Here is an 8648-nt window from a genome sequence, read left to right on the forward strand (position 1 = left end):
CGGCGGCGGGGACGCACGGGGCGCCACGTGGCGAGGCTAGATTCGCTGCGGGCGCAGCGGCGGACTTTGTCCGGTGGCGGCGGGGGAAGTTTTTAGGGTTAGGGGTGAAATTGATCCGCGAATTTCAGGGGAGGGGTGTTTATATAGGTAGAGGGAGCTAGGAGAGTCCAAATGAGGAGCGGTTTTCGGCCACGCGATCCTGATCGAACAACCGAGAGCATGGAGGGGAGTTAGATGGGTTTTGGGCCACTTTGGAAGGGTGTTGGGCTGCAAAGAGAAAGGGGGGGTTCCGGGCTACGCGGTTAACCGTTGAAGTATCAAACGACCTCCAAATGGCACGAAACTTGACAGGCGGTCTACCGGTGCTATACCAAGGCCGCTTGGCAAGACTCGGGCCATTTCGAGGAAGTTTAACACCCGCACATGAAACAAGGTCTGAGAGGGGCGACGGGTGCGCGCGAATGGTCCGGACTCCGAACGGACAACGGAGAGAACCGGGAGAACCCGAATGGATGCAAGTTTTGAAAAACATGCGGATGAAATGCAGATGATGACATGACAAAAATGCAACACGCAAGCAAATGACATGGCAACAACGATGAATAACTAGCGGACACCTGGCGCATCGAATCCGGGGCGTTACATCGCACTCTTCCGTGTCTGCTTATGTTATGCATCGCTTAATATGATGACATGCTACATTATCGTCGTGTTCACCTATTAGACTCCGAGTCAGGTCCAAACTAATGCTGAAACTTGAGTTTTTAAATGGTTGTGGGGTACATATTGGGGCAGCAATCAGTACTATATGTCTACTATCTGGTTAATCTCGGGTGTCTACTATGAGTTTCATGTTGGATGCAAACAAACATTAAAGGAGCCATTATCTGTATTTTTTAACTAAAGCTATTATCTGCCTGCTATCATTGGTTTTGGGTCTATCCACAGTTTGCTACCATCACTCTGGATTTGTGCATGCACTCCTTACATAATCTCACTATGTTTTATTCCTATGCATGCCAGTTATTGTACACAATGGAACTGATCATGTAGAGCAAAAGAGACAAGCCTTGCGTGGCAATAAAATTTCATGCAGACGTTGCTCCATGGTGGGCGCAAAGGCAGCCCTCCCCCCTCCACCCATTTCGGGTCGTAATCAATAGGAAGATAACTGTTCTGAGGGGGATTCAGAAGGAGAAGACCACTCCTATTTACCCCATGAGGTCTTCGCTCTAACTTTCCATGATGATGTTGGTAATATCATGCACTGAGGGTGCCTTGCATTGCTTACTGTATACATCAAAGATGTCATCTGCTTAGTTTAGACATGCTTTGTGTCAATGCCATCTGTTTAGTTTCTTTATCGTATATGTGAATCATGCAATGCCTTCTATTTAGTTTCTTTATCGTATATGTGAATCATGCAATGCCATCTTGTTTAGCCAAGCATCATATATGTGCATTTTGCAATGCCACCCTGGTTAGCCAATCATCTTATATGTGAATTATATCATGCCATCATTTTTTTATTATGTGTTAAATTTGTCAACAAATTTAGTACATTCAATTACTCTTCTTGTGCATCAGCCATTCGGCAAGGTCATGGAAAAAATCTGGAGTGGAAACAAGGTCTTTAGAGCAGACAATGCTATCTGACGAAGCGCATGTTTTCGGTGTCAAAACCGGAGGATCTCAGGTAGGAGGTCCCGGACTGTGCGTCTAAGGCTAATGGTAACAGGAGGCGGGGGACACGATGTTTACACCCAGGTTTGGGCCCTCTCTACGGAGGTAATACCCTACTGCCTGCTTGATTGATCTTGATGATATGAGTATTACAAGAGTTGATCTACCACGAGATCGTAGAGGCTAACCCTAGAAGCTAGCCTATGATTATGATTATTTCTTTGTCCTACGGACTAAACCCTCCGGTTTATATAGACACTGGAGGGGGCTAGGGTTACACAGAGTCGGTTACAGAGAAGGGAATCTACACACCTGAATCACCAAGCTTGCCTTCCACGCAAAGGAGAGTCCCACCCGGACATGGGACGAAGTCTTCCATCTTGTATCTTCATAGCCCAACAGTCCGGCATATGTATATAGTCCGGCTGTCCGAGGACCCCTTAATCCAGAACTCCCTCAGTAGCTGTCGGTATTCTGGGAATGGGGGTACCCAGACTTGCCTGCCTGCGGCCTGCGGCATGGCTCAAGGGGCGGCCCAGCATGGCCCATTTTCATCAGCACGAGCTCAAGACCCTCGCAAGGGGCCAAGCCTCGCGGGGTGGACGACGGGAAGCTTCCTCAGGCACGGCCTCGTCAGGGTGGCTTGCGAGGAGGCGGAGAGATCAAGGCGGGGTACCTCACGAGGTTCCCATAACGCAAGCCATGACGACCAAGGGCGCCAGGCGGGCGCCAGCCCGCGCAGTGTCCTCCTTTCTTCTTTGGTGCAAAGAGAGCAAGCGCAGGCAAGAGCATCAAGCAAAGGCATCCGTTTCGGTGCAACAAGACCAAGACCGTCGCAACGGCAGGAAGGAAGTCATTGTGGAGCCCAAGCCGGCGTCACCACTAGAGCCTTTGACAGGCGAGGACCAACTTTAGTCAGGATAAGTGTACTAGATGTTCCCCTTCAAAATGGTCAAGTGTTGGCGCCCTTCCCGCTCAATATTTGGGAAGAGGACCAGGGCTTTTGCCTATAAATAGGACTAGCCACCCACAAGGTAGGAGGATCATCATCAGGAAACCAGTAGGAAGAGCGACTGAACTCCCCTAGCAGTTCATCACACCAGCCAAGAACAGACCCTCGCGAGGCTGTTCTTCCTTGTATTGTTCATCATCAGCCCAAGAGGCAATCCACCACACCACAAACTAGAGTAAGGTATTACACCAGAACGGTGGCCCGAACTAGTATAAACCCTGTGTCTCTTGTATTGTTCCTTTCATAGCTCAGATCCTAGCAAGGCGGTAAGGTGCATGTAGGTAGATGGCGAGATCTCCGCGCGCACCCCAGTGTTCAAACCTAGAGGGTCTGCCGGAACCCGAAATCCGACATTTGGCGCGCCGGGTAGGGGTGCGCCGAAGCTTTCCCTTCCACCGACCCGCTCTCCGCCGACACCGCGACTCGCCCTGCGATGAGCAGCGCGCCGCCCGCTCCAGTCGCCAGCGCTAGCACGGGGGGCAAGGGGCTTCGAGCCTTGGCCCCAGCCTTGCAACAGGTGCGGTGGCCGGAAAAGTTCAAGCCAGTGGTACCGCCGCGCTACAACGGCACAACTGATCCGCTGGCCTTCCTGCTGACGTACGAGGAGGCCATCCTCGAAGCAGGAGGCGACGACGGGGCCATGGCTAGCTAGCTTCCCATGGCCCTTACCGACGCCCCGCGCATGTGGCTGCTCCACCTGCCGGCGGTTGCCGTGGCCCCTTGGGAAGAGCTGTGCAACCTCTTCCTCGCCCAGCATGCTGCGCCGGCGCCCCCGGTCGTCGCGGCCCTCCTGGGCGGCTCGCAGGCGCCACCTTCAGGCCGCCGCGTCAAGCCATTCGTCCGCCAGGTCGGTGCTACCTCCACGCGGTAGGGGGCTCCCTCAGGCCGGTCGGCGCCCCAAGGCCGATCTGGCCTTCAGCTCGGAGGACCACCCCTCCAACTCAGCCTGCTCGGGCGCGCTCCCGATGTTTGCACCCCCACCATCTGCCAGGTGGCCGTCACCTGGACTCTCATCGACGGCGGCGCAGGCCTCAGCGTGCTCTCGATTGAAGCCTTCAGCCTCCTTCACATACCACTGGAGCGGCTTCAGCCCAGTCGGCCCTTCTTGGGCGTCGGGGGCAGGTCATCCAGCTCCCTGGGGCAGATCCGTCTCCCGGTAACCTTCGGCACCTACGACAACTTCCGCACGGAGCTAATCGACTTCGACATCGCCCCCATCGGCCTCCCATACAACACCATCCTCGGCTACCCAACGCTGGCCTGATTCATGGCCGCGACTCACCCAGCGTACAACCTCATGAAAATGCCCAGGAGCAGCGGCGTCCTCACCGTGTCCGGAGACACCGGGGATGCGTTGCAAGTGCTCAAGCTCGCCTTCAAGGCGTCGGCGTCGGCGCAGCCTACCGACTCGGACGCCCCTGAGCCCAAGGGGGCTGCGCCGGCCAAGAAGAAGAAGTTGTTCACCCAAGACAAGGCAGAAACTAAGCAGATACTGGTCGACAAGGACGGATCCACTGACACCACCTTCACCATAGGCGCCAACCTCGAGCCCGAGCAGAAGGAGGCCCTGGTCAAGTTCCTACGCGCAAACAAGAAGGTATTCGCATGGGAACCCGATCAGCTGGCGGGGATCCCTAGAGGCGTAATTGAGCACCACCTCAATGTGTGCCCCAATGTCCGCCCCATGAAGCAGAAGGCAAGGCGGCAGTCCACGGAAAAGCAGGCTTTCATTGTCCAAGAGACCCACAAGTTAGAAGCTGCAGGGGTCATTCGCGAGGTCCGATACCCAGATTGGTTGGCCAACCCAGTCGTCGTGCCGAAGAAAGGGGGGAAGGAATGTATGTGTGTCGACTTCACCAACCTCAACAAAGCCTGCCCGCAAGATCCGTTTCCGCTCCCCCGCATCGATCAGATCGTCGATTCCACCGCCGAGTGCGACCTGTTATGTTTCTTGGATGCCTTCTCTGGGTATCACCAAATCAAGATGGCGGTAGAGAAGTGGAAAAAACGGCTTTCCTAACCCCGTGTGGGGTGTACTGCTACACGTGCATGCCGTTCAGGCTGCGCAACGCAGGGGCAACCTTTCAGCGGCTGATGCACATCACCTTGGGCCCGCAGCTCAGGAAGAATGTTGAGGCTTACATCGATGATATTGTGGTGAAGTCTCGCGAGGCCAAGACCCTGATACAAGACCTAGAGGAAACCTTCGCAAGCCTCAACGCTGTGAGCCTGCGGCTCAACCCAGAGAAGTGTGTGTTTGGGGTCCCCTCAGGCAAGCTCTGGGGCTTCCTCTATCCCACCGAGGCATCAAAGCTAACCCAGAAAAGGTCAAGGCAGTCGAGGACATGAGCCCGCCAAAGACCCTCAGAGAAATGCAGAAGCTCACTGGGCGCGTGACAGCACTAGGGCGCTTCATCTCCAAGTTGGAGGAGCGAGCACTGCCTTTCTTCTGGCTGATGAAGAAAAAGGGACCCTTTGAATGGACTGAAGAGGCCGACAAGGCGTTCCAAGATCTCAAGAGGTACCTAACCAGACCTCCGGTAATGGTGGCCCCGCGCCCTCAGGAACCCCTGGTGCTCTACCTTGCAGCCACTCCCTACTCCGCCAGCGCAGCCCTGGTGGCGGTTAGGGAGGAGCGTCGGACCAAAGCCGCGGCAGCTGCCCGGGTCGAGGCGAAACATGATCAAGGAAGACCCACAGAGACCACTACCACAGCCAAGAAGGATCAGCCGCCGCAGGGGAACGCACTCGGGACAGCGGAGACCCCTCCCCCTAGCGACCAGCCGCTGGAGGCTCCCCTGTCTCAGGAGGCGCCACGGCCTCCGGAGGGCGCCATCGACACTAGCATTCCCAACCTCGTTGAACACCCTGTGTACTTAGTCAACACAGTGTTGCGGGACGCAAGGGCGCGGTACCCCATGCCTCAGAAACTCCTCCTCGCGCTATTGGTGGCCTCGCGCAAGCTGCGGCATTATTTTCAGGGCCACCCCATCAAGGTTATCTCAGCGTACCCTTTGGAAAGGGTGCTTAGGAGCCCTAACTCAGCTGGAAGAGTCGCTGAGTGGAACATTGAACTGCAAGCATTTCAGCTCGAATTCAGCACAACCAGAGTCATCAAGGGGGCCGCCTTGGCAGATTTCGTGGCAGAGTGGACGGAGGCGCCGGGCCTCAAGGCTGATGAAGATCGATCCCTCTCCCCGGGAAGCAAGGCGCCGGACGGTTGGGTCATGTACTTCGACGAGGCATTCTCTAGGCACGGCGCGGGGGCTGGTGCGGTGCTTATATCTCCTACTCAATACAAGCTCTACTACGCCGTGCAGCTCTATTTCCAGCACGGAGAAAAGGTCTCCAACAACATAGCAGAATATGAAGGCCTAATAGCAGGCCTGAAGGCCGCGGCTGCCCTAGGAGTGAAGCGCCTTACCATTAAGGGCGATTCACAACTCCTCGTCAACTTATCCAACAAAGTATACGAGCCGAGGGATGAGCACATGGAAGCCTACCTTGCGGAGGTCCGCGGGATGGAGAAGCAGTTCTGGGGGCTAGAGTTGCAGCATGTGCCCTGTGGCACCAATCAGGAGGCCAACGACATCGCCAAACGAGCATCCAGGCGGCTACCTTAGGAGCCTGGCATCTTCGAGGAGCGGCTCTTCAAGCCCTTGGCCACGCCATCACTGTCGAGCACGGTGCAGCCTCGAGAGGAGCTCCCCCAGCCGCCAGCCTCGGGAGCCCCGGTCTGTGGCCCGGCCTCAGGGGCGCGTCTGCTCTTAACGATGGAGCCTTGGGAGGGGTGTAGGATCACGGAGCTCCGGAGCTATTTGACGCAAGGGGCCTTGCCAGAGAAGGAGGAGGAAGTGGAGCGTGTGGCGCAGCAAGCCACAGCATACTGCATCAGGGATGGAGAGCTATACCGGAGGCGACCGAATGATGTGTCCCTGCGCTGCATCTCCAGGGAGCAAGGGAAGGAACTGCTGATATACACGGTGGAGACTGTGGGCATCATTCATCATCGCGGACCCTCGTTGGCAAGGCGTTCCGCAGCGGATTCTATTGGCCCACTGCGCTCAATGATGCCGTCGAACTAGTGAAGGCTTGCGAGGCCTGCCAATTCCATGCCAAGCAGATCCATCAGCCGGCGGGAGGTCTGCAAATTATACCCCTCTCATGGCCATTCGCAGTCTGGGGCTGGATATCCTGGGCCCATTTCCTCGGGCCCCAGGAGGCTATCGCTACCTTTACGTTGCCGTGGACAAGTTCACCAAGTGGACTGAAGTGGAAGCCGTCCGCACCATCCCCGCAGGTTCTGCGGTCAAGTTCATCAAGGGCATCATGAGCCGGTTCGGGGTGCCAAACCGCATCATCACCGACAACGGTTCGCAATTCACCAGTAACCTCTTCAAAAAATACGGTGCTAACCTTGGAACGCAGATATGCTACGCTTCAGTGGCGCATCCCCGGAGGAACGGTCAAGCCGACCGGGCCAACACGGAGGTCCTGAGAGGCCTCAAGACCAGGACATTCAAGAAGAAGCTGGAGGACTGCAGCCGAGGTTGGTACGACGAGCTTCAGTCCGTGTTGTGGTCCATCTGCACGACCACGACCAAGCCAACTGGCGAGACCCCATTCTTCCTGGTCTATGGAGCTGAGGCGGCCCTCCCTCACGAGGTCAGACGTCATTCCGCACGGGTCCTAGCGTTTGACAAGGCGTAGGAGGATGCCATGTGGGGGGCGGACCTCGTGCTGGGGGAGGAGCGTCGTCGGGAAGCCATGCTCCGGGCGGCAAGATACCAACAAGCGCTGCGGTGATACCACTGCCGCAACATCCGCCCCAGGACTCTCGAGGTAGGGGACCTCATGCTCAGGCAGGTTCTCTCCAGGGAGGGACTGCATAAGCTCTCTCCCCTGTGGGAGGGCCCGTTCAAGGTTGTTCATGTTTCCAGACCCGGCTCCGCGCGCTTAGAGACTCAGGAGGGGATACCCGTCCAGAACACGTGGAACATTCAGCACCTCTGGAGGTTTTACCCCTAAAAAGGCCCAGAGCCTGTGAAGAAGGCGAATGCCTGTGAAGCTGTCGCGTCTTGGAAAAGGCCCAGAGCCTGTGAAGAAGGCGAACGCCTGTGAAGCTGTCGCATTTTGGAAAAGGCCTAGAGCCTGTGAAGAAGGCGAACGCGTGTGAAGCTGTCGCGTTTTGGAAAAGGCCTAGAGCCTGTAAAGAAGGCGAATGCCTGTGAAGCTGTCGCGTTTTCAAAAAGGCCCAGAGCCTGTAAAGAAGGCGAACGCTTGTGAAGCTGTCGCATTTTGGAAAAGGCCCAGAGCCTGTGAAGAAGGTGAACGCATGTGAAGCTGTTGCGTTTTGGAAAAGGCCCAGAGCCTGTGAAGAAGGCAAACGCCTGTGAAGTTTATCTTTCCGAGAAAGTCCCGGAGCCTGTGAAGAAGGCCAATGCCTGTGAATCTCGCCACCCGTGACACTCTCATGTAATAATGAGTTGGGGCTGTACACGCCCCAGAGTCTCAGGAGCGCCGGCCTCAAGCCATGGGGCTCCCTCCCACGCCTAGTGGCAGCACTTAGCTCCGCGCTGGTGAGAAGACGTCGAAGACTAGATTAGGTGCCGGACGCGGCTTTTCTCATTTGCTTTCTGCAGTTGGAGTGTTCATCCCCGTTCGAGGTTTTATTGAAGTTGTTGTCGTCTTTGGCTTGTGACTCTTTGCCTTTTTCGCTATCCTGCCCCAATTTCTCTCGCGCAAGTCTCGCGAGGGAGCAACTCGGGCACCCTCACGAGTATTTTCTGCCCTTATCGTTCGAGGCTTCCCTACCCGGGTCCACTACAGGAGCACCCCTCCTGTCCGTGCCCCACGAGCACCGCGACACGAACACAGGACCTGGGTCGGTCGCCTCCGCGACTGAGGCCGGGAACTACCTCTCCAGACTAACCCGCGCAGGACGTAAAGCGTT

The sequence above is a fragment of the Triticum aestivum genome, chromosome 1B (genome assembly GCF_018294505.1).
Source record: "Triticum aestivum cultivar Chinese Spring chromosome 1B, IWGSC CS RefSeq v2.1, whole genome shotgun sequence".
NCBI lineage: Eukaryota > Viridiplantae > Streptophyta > Magnoliopsida > Poales > Poaceae > Triticum > Triticum aestivum.